Genomic DNA, 18,998 nt, shown 5'->3' with positions numbered 1-18,998 from the left:
CTGCATTCAATATGCCAGCAAATTTGGAAAACTAGGCAGTGACCACAGGACTGGAAAAGTCAGTTTTCATTCCAATTCCAAAGAAAAGCAGTGCCAAAGAATGTTCAAACTACTGGACAATTGTGCTCATTTCACACGCTAGTAAGGTTATGCTCAAAATCCTTCAGCTAGCCTTCAGCAGAATATGAAAAGAGAACTTCCAGATGTACAAGCTGGGTTTAGAAAAGGCAGAGAAACCATAGATCAAATTGCCAACATCCAATGGATTACAGAGAAAGCAAGGGAATTCCAGGAAAACATATACTTCTGCTTCATTCATTATGCTAAAGCCTTTGACTGTGTGGATCATAATAAATTGTGGAAAATTTTTAAAGAGATGGGAATACCAGACTACCTTACCTGTCTCTTGAGAAACCTGTATGCAGGTCAAGAAGCAACAGTTAGAACCATACATGGAACAACAGACTGGTTCCAAATTGGGAAAGGAGTACGTCAAGGCTGTATCAGTTCAGTTCAGTTCAGTTCAGTCGCTCAGTTGTGTCCGACTCTTTGCGACCCCATGAATCGCAGCACGCCAGGCCTCCCTGTCCATCACCAACTCCTGGAGTTCACTCAAACTCATATCCATTGAGTTGGTGATGCCATCCAGCAATCTGATTCTCTGTCGTCCCCTTCTCCTCCTGCCCCCAATCCCTCTCAGCATCAGAGTCTTTTTCAATGAGTCGGCTCTTCGCATCAGGTGGCCAAAGTATTGGAGTTTCAGCTTTAGCATCAGCCCTTCCAATGAACACCCAGGACTGATCTCCTTTAGGATGGACTGGTTGGATCTCCTTGCAGTCCAAGGGACTCTCAAGAGTCTTCTCCAACACCACAGTTCAAAAGCATCAATTCTTCAGTGCTCAGCTTTCTTCACAGTCCAACTCTCACATCCATACATGACCACTGGAAAAACCATAGCCTTGACTAGACGGACCTTTGTTGGCAAAGTAATGTCTCTGCTTTTGAATATGCTATCTAGGTTGGTCATAACTTTCCTTCCAAGGAGTAAGCGTCTTTTAATTTCATGGCTGCAGTCACCATCTGCAGTGATTTTGGAGCCCCCCAAAATAAAGTCTGACACTGTTTCCACAGTTTCCCCATCTATTTCCCATGAAGTGATGGGACCGGATGCCATGATCTTCGTTTTCTGAATGTTGAGCTTTAAGCCAACTTTTTCACTCTCCTCTTTCACTTTCATCAAGAGGCTTTTGAGTTCCTCTTCACTTTCTGCCATAAGGGTGGTGTCATCTGCATATCTGAGGTTATTGAGATTTCTCCCATATTGTCACCCTGTTTATTTAACTTATATGCAGAGTACATTATGCAAAATGCTGGACTGGATAAAGCACAAGTTGGAATCAAGATTGCTGGGAGAAATATCAAACACTTCAGATATGCAGATAATACCACCCTTATGGCAGAAAGTGAACAGGAACTAAAGAGCCTCTTGATGAGGGTGAAAGAAGAGAGTTAAAAAACTGGCTTAAAACTCAACATTAAAAAAACTAAGATCATGGCATCCAGTCCCATTACTTCATGAAAAATAAAAGGGGAAAAAGTGGAATCAGTGACAGATTTTATTTTCTTGGGCTCCAAAATCACTGCAGATGGTGACTGCAGCCATGAAATTAAAAGACCTTTGTTTCTTGAAAGGAAAGCTATGACAGAAAGCAAAGACATCACTCTGCTGACAAAGATCTATATAATCAGAACTATGGCTTTTCCAGTAGTCTTGTACCAATGTGAGTGTTGGACCATGCAGGAGGCTGAGCACCGAAGAATTGATGCTTTTGAACTGAGGTGCTGGAGAAGACTCTTGAGGGTCCCTTGCACTGCAAGGAGATAAACCAGTCAATTCTAAAGGAAATCGACCCTGAAGATTCATTGGAAGCATTGATGCTGAAGCTGAAGCACCAGTACTTTGGCCACCTGATGCAAAGAGTTGAGTCACTGAAAAAGACTGATGCTGAGAAAGACTGAAGGCAAAAGGAGAAGAGGGCGGCAGAGGATGAGATGGGTTAGATAGTATCACCAACTCAATGGACATGAATGTGAGCAAACTCCAGGAGATAGTGAAGGACAGGGAAGCCTGGTGTGAGATAGGCATGAGAGTGCATAGAGTTGGACATGACTGAGCGATTGAACAACCACCTCCTTTTTTCAGGGATGGTGACCAGGGGCAGCTTCCTTCATGTGTGTGATCATGAAGGCTCACAAAAAAGTGATGTCAGTCCCTTGAGTATGATCAGTAGGAAAGACAAGTATTTTTTAATGTCATTAATATCAGTGGGCTTCCCAGATGGCACAGTGGTAAATTATCTGCCTCCTACAACAGGAGATGCAAGAGTTGCTGGTTCAATCCCTGGGTCAGGAAGATCCCCTGGAATAGGAAATGGCAACCCATTCCAATATTCTTGCCTGGGAAATTCCATGGACAGAGGAGCCTGGCGAGATACAGTCCATGGGGTTGCAAAGAGTTGGACGTGACTGAGTACACACACCTTGGATTAAACTTAGAGGTTAGCCTTCCAAAGGGAATGTAACACAAGGAGGATTTCCAAGTTTCCCCTATTATAAAAAATGAGTCATGTTGTGGCAGGGGGCCATACAAAGTCAACTCAGATATCTCCTCTCTGAGAATTGATGTTTGACTCATCCAAAGTGCAGTGGCTGTCGAAGTGGCAGATGGGGAATAAGTATGGCTGGGTAATGAACAGTGCAGGTTGCCGACCGGAAGTAGGAGGAGAGAATGCCCAGATGGCGCGTTGGTAAAGAATCTGCCTGCTAGTGTTGGAGGTGCAAGAGATGCCGGTTCAATCCCTGGGTTGGGAAGATTCCCTGGAGTAGGAAACAGCAACCCACTCCAGTATTCTTGCTAGGAAAATCCCAAGGACAGAGAAGACTTCTGGGCTACAGTCAATGGAGTTGCAAAGAGTCAGACATGACTAAGCACACACTCAGAGTGGGACTACATCCCAGAGATGGAAAAGGCATGATTTCTAGGCCCAGCGGAGCTCTGTTGGCCCTTTGAGGATTCATGGTCAGGGGATTACAGATCAGGTGGGTAGATTTTGGTTCAAATGAGACTAAGATGATTGGCCCCTGAGTCAGTAAACCTGAGTTGTTTTCAGATCAAAGACTATGTACTAAGCCATGTCAGCTGGCTTGGGTATATGACCCACATACACCCTTGATAGGAAAGGAACCCAAGATAGATGATGAGCACAAATCCATTTCTGCCAAAGTCCTCTTCTTGGTATACCAAGAATAGAGGATAGTAGACACTCTCTTGACTGCTTCCACTTGGCTGACACAACAGTCTAACACCATTCATTCCTGGCAGGACAAAGGCCTGAAGCTGGCAACTTACTCCTTAGCATACCCAAGCCCTTCAGGTTCTACCAGCCTGGATCATGTTGGCCAAGATTTCAATGTGTTTGCTTCCAACCCTGCTTGTGTCCACTGTTCTTGGTTGTTTCAAGTGCATAATTCAATTAAATATTTCCTAAATCAATGAAGTGTGACTGAGAAAAGTATGACTGTGCTTTTCTACGAAATTTATGTTGAGAGCTTCAAGGAACACTTAATAAAAGGAATTCACTAAAATATTACTGCTGAATTAGGTGTAGATGAAACAACATTCAGAAAACTAAGATCATGGCCTCTGGTCCCATCACTTCATGGCAAATAGATGGGGAAACAGTGGCTGACTTTATTTTTTGGGGCTCCAAAATCACTGCAGATGGTGACTGCAGCCATGAAATTAAAAGACGTTTACTCCTTGGAAGGAAAGTTATGACCAACCTAGACAGCATATTAAAATCAGAGACATTACTTTGTCAACAAAGGTCTGTCTAGTCAAAGCTATGGTTTTTCCAGCAGTCACGTATGGATGTGAGAGTTGGACTATAAAGAAAGCTGAGTGCAGAAGAATTGATGCTTTTGAACTGTGGTGTTGGAGAAGACTCTTGAGAGTCCCTTGGACTGCAAGGAGATCCAACCAGTCCATCCTAAAGGAAATCAGTCCTGGGTGTTCATTGGAAGGGCTGATGCTAAAGCTGAAACTCCAATACTTTGGCCACCTGATGCAAAGAGCTGACTCATTTGAAAAGACCCTGATGTTGGGAAAGATTGAAGGCTGGAGGAGAAGGGGATGACAGAGGATGAGATGGTTGGATGGCATCACTGACTCAATGGACATGAGTTTGAGTAAACTCTGGGAGTTGGTGATGGACAGGGAGGCCTGGTGTGCTGCAGTCCATAGGGTTGCAAAGAGTCAGACACGACTGAGCGGCTGAACTGAGCTGAAACACTGTGAAAGACAGGGAAAGCTATAAAAATCTGTAAGTTCTACACTTACGTAATTTTAAAAATACCTATGTCCTTGGTGCTCTTTAAAGAACTCTCACTGGGATAGGTTGGTTTGGTGGGATAAGGATGGCTTATCATTTAATTCAAATCAATAAGCACCTGTTTATCACTTGTTATAGTCACAATTCTAGACAAGGCACTGTAGCTGATACAAAACAAGTAAATAGTCCCTCTTTTTGAAAGATTATGGTAAAATTGGGGAGATAAGACTGATTCCTCAAAAGGAAGTAATGCAAGTTTAAATAAAATTACCTATAAAGTACTGTGGAATATAATAGTGCTATAGAATTCCTATCTAGTGGCAAGAGTTGGACTGATTGGAGAAGGTCTCCTAAAAGATAAGGTTTTGAGTTGAACCTCGAAGGACAGTTGGCATTCCAGGTGGTTCAGTGATCATGAATCTGCCTACCAAGCAGGAGATGTAGGTTTGATCCCTGGGCCGGGAAGATCCCCTGGATAAGGATTTCCCAATTCTAAGGAATCCAAAAAAAGGATTTTCTTTCCTGGGAAATCCCATGCATAGAAAAGCCTGGAAGGCTATATATAGTTCAGGGAGTCACAAAGAGTTGGACATGATTTAGCAACTAAATAACAACAACAACAATACTGAAGGATAGTTAGGATTTACACAGTTTGGGTTAGGGAGGAGGTAACTTTAGAGAGAGAAGAGAAGAAATTGTATCCATGACACAATAATAAATGGTTATAAAAATGGCAGTAATTTTTCAATTTAAATATAGAGTAGCCACATTTAAAAAATTAACAGAAGAGTTAGAATATAAAGTTGATTAATCTCGAGGAGTGGGAGACAGTGAGAGAGAAAAACAAAGAAAAAAAAAGATAAAATGAGAAGGTCAAGCTAGAAGGTCTAATATTGAACTGAAAAGAACATTAGAAAGAGAAAATGGAAAAAATGAAATGGAGGAAATTACAAAATAAATAATTCAAGAAAGTTTTTTGGAACTATAGGATGTGAGTCTTCATAATGAAAAGGCTGATCAAGTACCAAGCAAAATGAATGAAAAACCATGACAAGGCATATACTTGTGGCAAAAAAGGGATAAAGATAAGACTTAAGGCTCCCTAGAGAAATAAAACTGGCCAAAGGATGCGCTCAGTTGCTCAGTCTGACTCAGTGTCTGACTCTTTGAGACTCCACGGACTGTAGCCCACCAGGCTCCTCTGTCCATGGAATTTTCTAGGCAAGAATACTGGAGTAGGTTGCCATTTCCTTCTCCAGGGGATCTTCCAGACTCAGGGATAGAACCAAAGTCTCTTGTGCCTCCTGCAATGGGAGGTGGATTCTCTACCACTGTGCCTCCTGGGAAGTCCATATGCCTGAAACTAATACAGCATTCCAGAATACTGGAGTGGGTAGCTGTTCCCTTCTCCAGGAGATCTTCCCAACCCAGGGATTGAACCCAGGTCTCCCACACTGAAGATGAATTCTTTACCAGCTGAGCCACAAGGGAAGCCCAAGAATACTGGAGTGGGTAGCCTATCCCTTCTCTAGGGGAACTTCCCAACCTAGGAACTGAACCGAGGTCTCCTGCATGAAAGGAGGATTCTTTACCCGCTGAGCTATCAGGGAAGCCCTGGGGCTAAAGGATAGGAAATCATAATAGCATCAGACATCTCAACAATAAAAACAGAAGCCAGGCAATAATGGCCTTAACAATTTTTCAAGGAAAATATTTTTCAAGTCAGAATTCTAAAATCAGCCAACCATCCATCCATCAAATGTGAGAATGAAATAGACATGTCCTCAGTTAGGCAGTGCTCGAAACATGGTCTTGCAAGCTACAGGAGGATGGGTTACGTTAAAACCAGGGTGTAAACCAAGCAAGAGGAAGACAGGGCAGCAGGGGACAGGCTCCAACACAGGCAGGGCTGAACACTGGTCCTGGGATGGCAGACCAGGGAGTCACAGAGGCCCTGGGAGGGGAGGCTCCTCATTAAATCAGCACAGGGAACACACTGACAGGTTTTTGAGGCAGTGGAACATTTTCAAAAAATAGCAAGCATTAATGGAAATCAAGATAAAGGCAACAAAAAGAGGCAAATACTTCTGGCAGGAGAAATGGGAGTTCCTGGTAGAAGGAGACAGTTGATGAGTTAAATTTGCCCACTTATAATTAGCCAAAAACTGGGATAGCATTATGAGAGAACAGACTCAGGTGAAGAAGGTCTAACAGAAATCAATGCATCTAACTGTCATAAATATCCATAAGAACTGGGAGTGACTGAGAGTGAGCAGGTGTGGAGCAGGAGTTGCTATTTTTATGATAATTCTTTTATTGTTATTTTGCTTTTCCAAGATATGTACATGTATCAGTATTAACTTGCTAAAAACTAAAAACTGTTTAAAAACACGAGAGGCTGCTGTGGCTGAAGCTGCCATGATGAGTGCCCTGAGACAGCCTTGAGGGGTGCAGTTTGAAAACCATAGATAGAAAACCTACCCTATTCTTTGACCGAACTCAGAAAATTAAGAGCTCCCAAAGAGTGCTGAACGAGTATGGGTACTCCTCTACCATGAGGGACGAGATCCTTACGGATGACGTAAAGCCTGGTTGAAGGCAGGGCACGTGTATCACCTTTGAGAAGGAAGAGGACTAGAATCCCAACATCATCTCAGCTGACATCATCTTATCATAAAGGAGAAACTGCACCCTTGCTTCCACAGGGAGAACGACAACCTCTTCTTTGTGATCTCCATCTCCTTGAGTAAGGCTCTGACCCACTACTCCGTGGAGGTGAAGACCCTAGATGACTGCTCAACATCCCCGCCAGTAACACTGTCCACCCCAAGGACTACAAGAAGGTGCCAGGTAAGGGGATGTTGTTGCCAGAGAACCCCATGAAGAAGGGGGATGTCTTCATTTTCTGCACCAGCCAGTTCCCTACCTGTCTCACACCCCAGCAGAAGGAGATGCTACGCCAGGCACTGTTGACCTGGCTCTGGTGGGCTGGGCCCGGAGCAGGGGAGGTGAAGGCTAGCTGGGCCCCAGCTCAGCCTCAGGTGTGCGGTGGAGCCAGCCCACGGCATAGACAGGACATGGGGATGGGATGGCATCCTCATGGAACTTTTAAACTGACACAATGAAGTTTTTGTTGTTGTTCAGTCGCTAAGTCATGTTTGACTCTGCGACCCCATGGACTGCAGCATGCCTCTCTGTCCCTTTATATTTAAGGAAATAAAGTGTTTCTTTTTCCTTTTAAAAAAAAATGCTGTAACTCAGACAGATTAAGTGATGCTCTCAAGTTCAAGTTTGACTGAACTGCAGCCTGGGCTCACTCCTCAGTGAACACTCCCAATGGCCCCCTTTCTCTTCTGGATCCTTTCCATCACCATTAAACATGTCTAAGCCTCACCACCTGATGCTGGGAGGGATTGGGGGCAGGAGGAGAAGGGGACGACAGAGGATGAGATGGCTGGATGGCATCACCAACTCGATGGACATGAGTTTGAGTGAACTCTGAGAGTTGGTGATGGACAGGGAGGCCTGGCGTACTGTGATTCATGGGGTTGCAAAGAGAGTTGGACGCGACTGAGTGACTGAACTGAACTGAACTGAAGCCTCACCAAGCTTAATATTAACAAAATGCTCCCCCACCTAAAGCAAGAGCAAGCATCTCATCAACCCCTTTCCCTCTCTCCAGCCCTCTTTCAGAGCCAAGCTTTTAGAAGAGTCATGGCACTCATGTCCCCCATGACCACCTCTCTCACCCTCAGCTCACCCTAATTCAATGTCTGCTCCCACCACTCACCCAACCCCCTAGATCGGTTACCAGAGACCTTCTGTTGCTAAATCCAACAGGCACTTTCAGGTCTTCATCTTACTCTTGGAAACCATCACTGACTGTTCCTCCCTGAAACACCCTTTTTGGCTTCCAACTCAGCACACTCCTCTGGACTTTCTCCCACTTCTCCACACCCTCCCAAGGCTTCCTTGGTATCTTCCAGGGTTCTCTTCTAGTCCACTCTCTTATTACCTTGCAAACAATGACTGAGGCAATCTCATCTACAATCTAGGTTTCAAAGGCCAGCCAGTCACTGTCTAGTGAAGAAACTTCTCCATCTGGTACCATCCGCATCCTGGACACCAGACACTGAATATTCAGCATTTCCTAATGAATGCCCCATCTTTCCCCTCAATGCTCAATCACCATAGTCAGCTCAGTTCAGTCACTTAGTCGTGTTCAACTCTTTGTGACCCCATGGACTGCAGTACACCAGGCCTCCCTGTCCATCACAAACTCCCGGAGCTCACTCAAACTCATGTCCATCGCATCGGTGATGCCATCCAACCATCTCATCCTCTTTTTATCCCCTTCTTCTCCCGCCTTCAATCTTTCCCAACATCAGGGTCTTTTCAGATGAGTCGGTTCTTCACATCAGGTGGCCCAAGTACTGGAGTTTCAGCTTGAGCATCAGTCCTTCCAATGAATATTCAGGACTGATTTCCTTTAGGATGGACTGGTTGGATCTCCTTGCAGTCCAAGGGACTCTCAAGAGTCTTCTCCAACACCACAGTTCAAAAGCATCAATTCTTCAGCGCTCAGCTTTCTTCACAGTCCAACTCTCACATCCATACATGACCACTGGAAAAACCATAGCTTTGACTAGACAGACCTTTGTTGACAAAGTAATGTCTCTGCTTTTTAATATGCTGTCTAGGTTGGTCATAACTTTCCTTCCAAGGAGTAAGCGTGTTTTAATTTCATGGCTGCAATCACCATTTGCAGTGATTTTGGAGCCCCCCAAAATAAAGTCTGTCACCGTTTCCATTGTTTCCCAATCTATTTCCCATGAAGTGATGGGACCGGATGCCATGATCTTAGTTTTCTGAATGGTGAGTTTTAAGCCAACTTTCTCACTCTCCTTTTTCACTTTCATCATGAGGCTCTTTAGTTATTCTTCGCTTTCTGCCATAAGGGTGGTGTCATCTGCATATCTGAGGTTATTGATATTTCTCCCGGCAATCTTGATTCCAGCTTGTGCTTCATCCAGTCCAGCATTTCTCATGATGTACTCTGCATATAAGTTAAATAAGCAGGGTGACAATATACAGCCTTGATGTACTCCTTTTCCAGTTTGGAACCCATCTGTTGTTCCATGTTCAATTCTAACTGTTGCTTCCTGACCTGCATACAGGTTTCTCAGGAGGCAGGTCCGGTGGTCTGGTATTCCCATCTCTTTAAAAAATTTCCACAGTTTATTATGATCCACACAGTCAAAAGCTTTGGTGTAATCAATAAAGCAAAAGTAGATGTTTTTCTGGTTGGCAATTTGATCTCTTGTTCCTCCGCCTTTTCTAAATCCAGCTTGAACATCTGGAAGTTCTTGGTTCACATACTGTTAAAGCCTAGCTTGGAAAATTTTGAGCATTACTTTGTTAGCTTGTGAGATGAGTGCAATTGTACAGTAGAAGAACTGAACATTCTTTGGCATTGCCTTTCTTTGGGATTGAAATGAAAACTGAACTTTTCCAGTCCTGTGGCCACTGCTGAGTTTTCCAAATTTGCTGGCATATTGAGTGTAGCACTTTCACAGCATCATCTTTCAGGATTTGAAATAGCTCAACTGGAATTTCATCACCTCCACTAGCTTTGTTCATAGTGATGCTTCCTAAGGCCCACTTGACTTCCCATTCCAGGATGTCTGGCTCTAGGTAAGTGATCACACCATCGTGGTTATCTGGGTCATGATGATCTTTCTTATATAGTTCTTCTGTGTATTCTTGCCACCTCTTCTTAATATCTTCTGCTTGTCAGGTCCATATCATTTCTGTCCTTTACTGTGCCCATCTTTGCATGAAATGTTCCCTTGGTATCTCTAACTTTCTTGAAGAGATCGCTAGACTTTCCCATTTTATTGTCTTCATCTATTTATTTGCATTGATTGCTGAGGAAGGGTTTGTTATCTCTGCTTGCTATTCTTTGGAACTCTGCATTCAAATGGGCATATCTTTTCTTTTCTCCTGTGCCTTTCACTTCTCTTCTTTTCTCAGCTGTTTGTAAGGCCTTCTCAGACAACCATTTTGCCTTTTTGCATTTCCTTTTTTGGGGGATGGTCTTGATTACTGCCTCTTGTACAATGTCAGGAACCTCTGTCCATAGTTCTTCAGGCACTCTTGTCAGATCTAATCCCTTGAATTTGTCACTTCCACTGTATAATCACCATAAGGTACCACAATTGCTAGACACTTGGGAATCGCTCTTAACATCTGCTTTTCCCCTTTCACATCTAATTCATCACCAAGGTTTATTTCTCCTAAGTTTCTTATTGTTGTGACCACACTTGCCTCTGTTCCTTCTTAACTGGACCACGGCTGCTGGGAGCTTCTCTTCACAGTTGCCTCTCTTCCAATTCAACCCATTCCACACTCCATGCTACAATCAGAGAGAGATCCTTCTTTCCCCTCACTTTTATTTAGGATAATAAATAAAAGGGCCAAGCTCCCCACAGGCTTACCAGGTCTGTCCTGAACTGGCCTCTGCCCATCCCATAGCTTTACCCATCACTTCTCCTTTGCTACTCGGAATTTAAGCCACTTTGAACTCATTTCGGTCACTTGGCTTCAGTGCTCTTTATTTTGCTCTGGGTCTCATTGGATTCTCTATTCCCTCGAAATACTCTTCCTCCTTCCTCCTTCTCTATTCCTCTTTCGTTAGGTGGTTTCTTTCCAACCACTGGGTATCAGCGCATACACCCTCTCCAATGAAGTGCCTGACGTATGTTTCCAATGACCTGGAAGCCTCATCATAGGTGTAGGATCCTTTATTTTAACTGCTTATTTAATCACCTGACTTCTTCACTAGAATGTAAGATCCATGTGGTCATTATATTTCTGCTTCATTTTATGTCCCTAGAACTTAGCCCATAATATGTGTAAATAAATTTTTTTAACAGAATGAATGCGCTTATTCCTTTCTGGAGGACCACTGGTTTTCGAGCATTGACGCACACACCATCAGTCTTAGAAATCTCAGGGAGCTTTTAAAAATACAAACTGCTTGGATTCGTCTCTAAACATGTCCAATCATCCTGTTCCTCAAGGGGCCTAGGACTCAGTAGAGATGGTGCCGTTTACATGAGGGTGACGTTCCTCACAGCATGCCATAATGCAAAATGTGTATTTCTTGATGTATTTTCCCACAGTAGCACCGTGTTTCTGTTTGCAACTCATGTTAACACTGCCACCTGGCATTTATAGTTCCCTCTTTCCCTCCAAGTTGAAACTGTGATTCTTGTTTAACTTTAAAAATCTCAAGGGAGTCACATTATTTGAAATTTTATGCATAAATGAAACATTAGTCATACCTGTATTTTGTTACTGCAAATTTGCATTAAAATGAGACTGGGCTGTATTTTTAAAAATTTCCAAATGATTCTCAGGTGCAGCTAAGTTTGGATCCCAAGGTTCATGCTATCTCTCTCTCTCTCCCTCCTGTTTGCTTTATTTCTTTAAAAAAATTAAAAATCATGGTAAAATCCAGATAGCAAAAGGTACCATCTTAACCATTTCCCCTCTTTTTTCCCCATATGCTGACTCATTGAATTTTGATCACATCTATGGCATCACTGACTCAATGGATCTGAGTCTGAGTGAACTCTGGGAGTTGGCGATGGACAGGGAGGCCTGGCGTGTTGTGATTCATGGGGTCACAAAGAGTCGGACACGACTGACCGACTGAACTGAACTGACTGATGCACTAGAGTCTTTAAAAAAGTATTTATTTGGCTGCGGCAGGTCCTAGTTGCAGCACGTGGGATCGAGTTCCCTGAACAGGGACTGACCCCAAGTCCCCTGCATTGGGAGTGTGAAGCCTTAGCCACGGACCATCAGGGAAGTTCCTCATCTTAACTATGTTTAATTATTTAGTTCAGCAGCTATTTAGTGGAGTTAAAAACATTCACATTGTTAGCTAACCAATCTCTAGAACCCTTTTTATCTTACAAAACTGAAACTTTGTACTCTACATGACCACTACTCATTCCTGTCTCCTACAGCTGCTGGCAACTGCCATTCTACTTCCTGTCTCTATGAACTGTCTATTGTATTAATAGGTACCTCAAATAAGGGGGATCATACAGTATTTGTCCTTTTGTAACTGGCTTATTTCACTTAGCATAATGCCCTCAAGGTTCATCCATGTTGTGGCATGTGTCAACATTTCCTTCCATTTAAGGCTGAATAATATTCCTTTGTGTAAAAAAAAATATTCCTTTGCGTATATATATCACATGCTGTTTATCCATTCATCTATTGATGGACACTTCGGTTGCTTCCACCTCTTGGCTATTGTGAATAATGCTGCTATGGACATTGATATACAAATACCTCTTTGAGACCTTGACTTCAATCCTTTTTTACATATACCCAAAAGTGGTATATAACCCAGAAATTAGACCATAAAGAAATCTGCGTGCCAAAGAATTGATGCTTTTGAACTGTGGTGCTGGAGAAGACTTTTGAGAGTCCCCTGGACAGCAAGGAGGTCAAACCAGTCAATCCTAAAGGAAATCCACCCTGAATACTCATTGGAAGGACTGATGCTGAAGTTCAGGCTCAAGTTCCAATATTTTGCCCACATGATGCGAAGAGCCAACTCGTTGGATAAGACCCTGATGCTGGGAAAGATTGAAGGCAAAAGGAGAAGAGGACGAGAAGATGAGATGGTTGTATAACGTCACTAACTCAATGGACATGAATTTGAGCAAACTCTGGGACATAGTGAAAGACAGGGAAGCCTGGTGTGCTGCAGTCCATGGGATCACAAAAAGTCAGACACAACTTAGAGACTGAACAAAAACGACAACTCAGAAGTAGAATTACTGGATAATATAATTCTACTTTTTTTTTTTTTTTTGAGGAATTATCACACTGTTTTGCCTAGAGGTCATATCATTTTACATTCCACCAAAAGTGCACAAGGGTTCCATTTTTTTCACATCCTTGTCAACACTAGTTGGATATACAGTGATACCTCATTGTGCTTCTGATTTGCATTTCCATCATAATTAGTGATGTTGAGCATCTGTTCATAAGCTTGTTTGCTATTCTTTGGAGAACGTCTATTCAAGCCCTTTACCCATTTTTTCATTGTTTATTTTTGTTGTTTAGTTGTAGGAGTTCATATATTCTGGATATTAACTCCTTATCAGACAAATGATTTGCATTTTTTTTCCATTACATAGATTGCCTTTTCATTCTGATGATTGTGTCCTTTGATGCAAAAGAATGTTAAATTTCTACGGTGTCTGATTTTCACTTTTGTTGCCTGTGTTTTCAGCGTCATACCCAAGCAATCATTTCCAAATATATTGCCAAAAAAAGCCCTTGCACTTTCTTTGAAGAGTTTTATAGTGCTACCTCTTGGAAATTTGATTCATTTTGAATTAATTTTTGTATAGTGTGTAAAGTTAGGCTCTAACTTCTTTCTTTTGCATGTCAATATTCAGCTTTCCTAGCAATATTTGTAGAAAAGACCATCCTTTTCCCATTGGATGGTCTTGGCACCTGTGAAAACATCGTTGACCATATATGTGAGGGTTTATTTCTGGGTTCCCTACTCTAATCTGTTGGTGTGTATGTCTATCTTCATGCCAGTACCACATTTTAAGCCAATTTTAATGACTATGCTTTATAAGTTTTGTAATCAGGAAGTGTGAGACCTCCAACCTTGTTCTTGTGTTTCAAGATTGTTTTGGCTATTTTGTATCCCTTGAGATTCTGTATAAATTTTAGGGTAGATTTTATTATTTCTGAGAAAACATGCTGTTGGGATTTTGATAGGGATTGCATTAAATCTGTAGATAGCTTTGGGGATCAGTGATATCTTATAAGTATTAAGTCTTCCATTCATGAACACTGGATGTCTTTCCATTTGTTTGTGTCTTCTTCAATTTTTTTCTGGTATATTTTGTAGTTTCCTACATGTAAGTCTTTCACCTCCTTAGTTATGTTTACTCCTAAGCACTTTATTCTTTTTGACAATATTGTAAATAAAATTTTACTTTTTTTTAAGAAAAACCTTTTAAAATATATAACATATATTTAAGTGCACAAAAGGTAAAACATACAGTTTAATTTTTATAAAATAAAACACACATGTTACACCATCTCTACCAAGATACAGAATATATACCCACACCCCAGAAGCTTCCCCTGAGCCCTCTCCTAGTCATTATCTATGCCCTTAAATATTATATAATCAGTATGGAGAGTACTATCTCCATATTTACTTTTTTCATCTTAATAAAGTTGGAACCATACATTATGTACTCTTTAGTGTTGGTTTCTTTTACTTAGTATTATGTCTGAGAGATCATATCCATATTGTTTTAAGTACCAGTAATTCACTTGCTATGTGGCATCTAACTTTACGAATGTACCACTATTATTCATCCTACAGTTGACAGACATTGAGTGATGTGGATTATGAGCAGTGTTGCTATGAACGTTTACATATATTTGGTGCACATTTGTATGCATTTATGTTGGATATATATCACAGAGGGGAAATGAAGTTTCTGAGGATATCTATATACTTGGATATGGATACACTCCTCCCAGAAGGTGCTAGAGGTAAAGAACCCACTTGTCAATGAAGGAGACATAGGAGGTGTGGTTCGATCCCTTGGTCAGGAAGATCCCTTGGAGGAGGGCATGGCAACCCACTTCAGTGTTCTTGCCTGGAGAATCCCATGGACGAAGAAGCCAGGCAGGCTACAGTCCACAGGGTTGCAAAGAGTCAGACAAGACTGAAGCGACTTAACATACATACACATAGATACACACACATACGAATAATGGTTTTCAAAATTCGTTGTGCCAGTTTATACTTCCACGAATCTTTTAATCAAGACTTTAATTTATTTACATTTAGTGTAATTAATGCTCCATTTAGTTTTAATTCTGTCATTTTACTATTTGCCATTAAAAACATGGTGATGTGTTATGTCTGGGAGGACACGCAGGACACCCCCAGCTGATACCAGGCAGAGATCCCCCACATTGAGTGCAGTGTGGTGCCAGGGGGATGCAACTCAGTGCCAGGGCAGGGAGCTCAGGACATAGCTTAGATCCCTAGGAGTAAAATCCAGTGTTGAGCGCTAAGGAAGAAGACTACCGATTTTCTTCTTGGATCTGTCTATATTGAGAGGCTCTGGTGTGTTTTTGTACTTGTGGCTCAAATCTCTGTACTAGGTTCTTTCTTATCAGGGTCATTGGAATAATTCCACCAGATGATGTTTTTGATCCCGACCATCCCTGTTCACCCCCGCCCCTCTTGTGGTTCAGCTGGTGAAGAATTCGCCTGCAATTTAAGAGTCGGACATGACTGAGTGACTTTCAGCTCACTTCACTTCATCCCTGTCCACAGTCTGTACTTAAATAAGCTTGCATTCATGTTAGTATATATTGATGGTGATAAAATATGGTATCCAATTTCAGGGAAACACACATACGTACATAGTAGAAGATCAAAAATATATAGATTTGGGTAGATCAATAGATTGGAGGAGGAAATGGCACCCCACTCCAGTACTCTTGCCTGGAAAATCCCACAGACAGAGGAGCCTGGTAGGCTACAGTCCATGGGGTCGCTAAGAGTTGGCATGATGGAGCGACTTCACTTTCACTTTTCACTTTCATGCACTGGAGAAGGAAATGGCAACCCACTCCAGTGTTCTTGCCTAGAGAGTCCCAGGGACAGGGGAGCCTGGTGGGCTGCCGTCTATGGGGTCACACAGAGTTGGACACGACTGAAACGACTCAGCAGCAGCAGCAGCAGGTCAATAGATTAAAAAAAGAGAGATTGACTAATGTATGAAATAAAAATTATAATTAAATGAAATGACTAATTTGGGCTTCCTTTCTGCTGCAAATACAAACTATACTTACTGAAAATAAAAATCATGATTGGAAATATAGGCATGGCAAAATTAGAACTGTAACCACAGCTATTGGATCTGTCTAATTTCCAACAGATAAATTTCCAACAGACTGAGATAATCCTTCAGGTCCTCCCCGGAGAAATGTGTCTACATGGGTGTGATCACTGTGTCACGCCAGCCCATATCGGGCTTTTTAACTGATGACATCTCCTAAGAATGTTCCCTTGATGTTACATGGTTTTCTACTTACTGAATTATTTTTTGTTTCATCTACATAGCTCTGGGTCACTGGTATTCTGCATGGATATTTTGCTATATTCTGCATAGATTTAAGGCTGATAAATTATATTGTGAGAGCTTCAGCTATCCCCCCATTGAAGTGAAGTAAAGTCTCTCAGTCGTGTCCGACTCTTTGTGACCCCATGGACTGTAGCCCACCAGGCTCTTCCATCCATGTAATTTTCCAGGCAAGAGTACTGGAGTGGGTTGCCATTTCCTTCTCCAGGGGATCTTCCTGACCCAGGGATCAAACTCAGGTCTCCCGTACTGCAGGCGGACACTTTACCATCTGAGCCACCAGGGAAGCAAGTATCCCCCCATTATTAGACATTATATTACTTCCATTTCCCCCTATTATAATAAAAAGGTGACAAATACCTTCCTTCTTACAGTTTTCTATATATTTCAGAAAAATTTCCTGAAAAATTCATAATAGAATGTGAGCAAGTTTAATGATGACCCAAGGGTTAGCTTAAAATTCTCTACCAACACCCATAATTAGTGCATATCTGTATCATAAAGAAAACAGGTGCCATGGAGAGAATTAGGTTACAACCTCTGGGGCAGGCAGAGTTGTATTTGGATGCTCATTTCACACCCAAGGGGTAGTTCTTCAGACTTCAGCACATATTGAAGGACTTTATTGAAAGATCAGTGGCAGAATAGCTAAGATGCATAGCTTATTCATAGAGCCCTGTGCCACTCGGCATCTTGATTCAGACTATCAGAGCAGATAAAAACTGGTTGTAAAAGATATTCACTCCAGCATTAGGAGGGGAGTTGGACTTCATAAACTTGAATGCTTTTCAACTTTAAAATTCTGAGATTAGAAAGTAAAAGCTTTCAGGGAGTTCTCTGGTGGTTCAGTGCTTAAGACTCTGCCTTACAGTACAAAGAATACGGTCCAGTCCCTGGTTGGGAAACTAAGATTCCATGTGTGTGTGTGTTAGTCCCTCAGTCATGTCCGACTCTTTGCGACCCCATGGACAGTAGCCCACTGCTGAGTTTTCCAAATTTGCTGGCATATTGAGTGCAGCACTTTCACAGCATCATCTTTTAGGATTTGAAAGAGCCCAACTGGAATTCCATCACTTCCACTAGCTCTGTTCGTAGTGATGCTTCCTAAGGCCCACTTGACTTAGCATTCCAAGGTGTTTGGTTCTAGGTGAGTGATCATACCATTGTGGTTACCTGGGTTGTGAAGATTTTTTTTGTATAGTTCTTCTGTGTATTTTTGCCACCTCTTCTTAATATCTTCTGCTTCTGTTAGGTCTATATCATTTCTGTCCTTTATTGTGCTCATCTTTGCATGGAATGTTCCCTTGGTATCTCTAGTTTTCAAATCCTAAAAGATGATGCTGTGAAAGTGCTGCATCCAATATGCCAGCAAATTTGGAAAACTCAGCAGTGGCCACAAGACTGGAAAAAGTCAATTTTCATTCCAGTCCCAAAGAAAGGCAATGCCAAAGAATGCTCAAACTACTACACAATTGCACTCATCTCACACGCTAGCAAAGTAATGCTCAAAATTCTCCAAGCCAGGCTTCAACAGTATGTGAACTTTGAAATTCCAGACATTCAAGCTGGATTTAGAAAGGGGAGAGGAACCAGAGATGAAGTTGCCAACATCTGCTGGATCATTGAAAAAGCAAGAGAATTCCAGAAAAACATCTACTTCTGTTTTATTAACTATGCCAAAGCCTTTGACTGTGTGGATCACAATAAACTGTGGAAAATTCTTAAATAGATGGGAATACCAGACCAGCTGACCTGCCTCTTGAGAAACCTGTTTGCAGGTCAGGAAGCAACAGTTAGAACTGGATATGGAACAACAGACTGGTTCCGAATCAGGATAGGAGTACGTCAAAGCTGTATATTTTCACCCTGCTTATTTAACTTATATGCAGAGTACATCATGTGAAATGCCGGGCTGGATGAAGCATAAGCTGGAATCAAGATTGCCGGGAGAAATATCAATGACCTCAGATATGCAGATAACACCACCCTTATGGCAGAAAGTGAAGAAGAACTAAAGAGCCCCGTGATGAAAGTGAAAAAGGAGAGTGAAAAAGTTAGCTTAAAGCTCAACATTCAGAAAACTAAGATATTGGCATCCGGTTCCATCACTTCATGGCAAATAGGTGGGGAAACAGTAGAAACAGTGACAGACTTTATTTTTTTGGGCTCCCAAATCACTGCAGATGGTGACTGCAGCCATGAAATTAAAAGACACTTGCTCCTTGGAAGAAAAGTTATGACCAAGCTAGACAGCATATTAAAAAGCAGAGACACTACTTTGTCAACAAAGGTCCATCTAGTCAAAGCTATGGTTTTTCCAGTAGTCATGCATGGATGTGAGAGCTGGACTATAAAGAAAGCTGAGTGTCAAAGAATTGATGCTTTT

At 42.0% G+C, this 18,998-nt stretch overlaps 1 protein-coding gene and 1 pseudogene across 2 annotated transcripts in view; one reads left to right on the top strand and one right to left on the bottom strand.

Moving 5' to 3' along the window:
• Nucleotides 1–18,998, bottom strand: part of SLC35F3 (solute carrier family 35 member F3) — a 427,635-nt gene that overhangs the window by 19,608 nt on the left and 389,029 nt on the right. The gene's annotated exons all lie outside the window — the stretch shown is intronic.
• On the top strand, nucleotides 2,725–7,516 carry LOC129641224 (dnaJ homolog subfamily B member 13-like; annotated as a pseudogene).

The sequence above is a fragment of the Bubalus kerabau genome, chromosome 1 (assembly GCF_029407905.1).
Source record: "Bubalus kerabau isolate K-KA32 ecotype Philippines breed swamp buffalo chromosome 1, PCC_UOA_SB_1v2, whole genome shotgun sequence".
In the NCBI taxonomy this organism is placed as follows: domain Eukaryota; kingdom Metazoa; phylum Chordata; class Mammalia; order Artiodactyla; family Bovidae; genus Bubalus; species Bubalus kerabau.
This window is presented reverse-complemented; position numbering and strand designations above follow the sequence as displayed.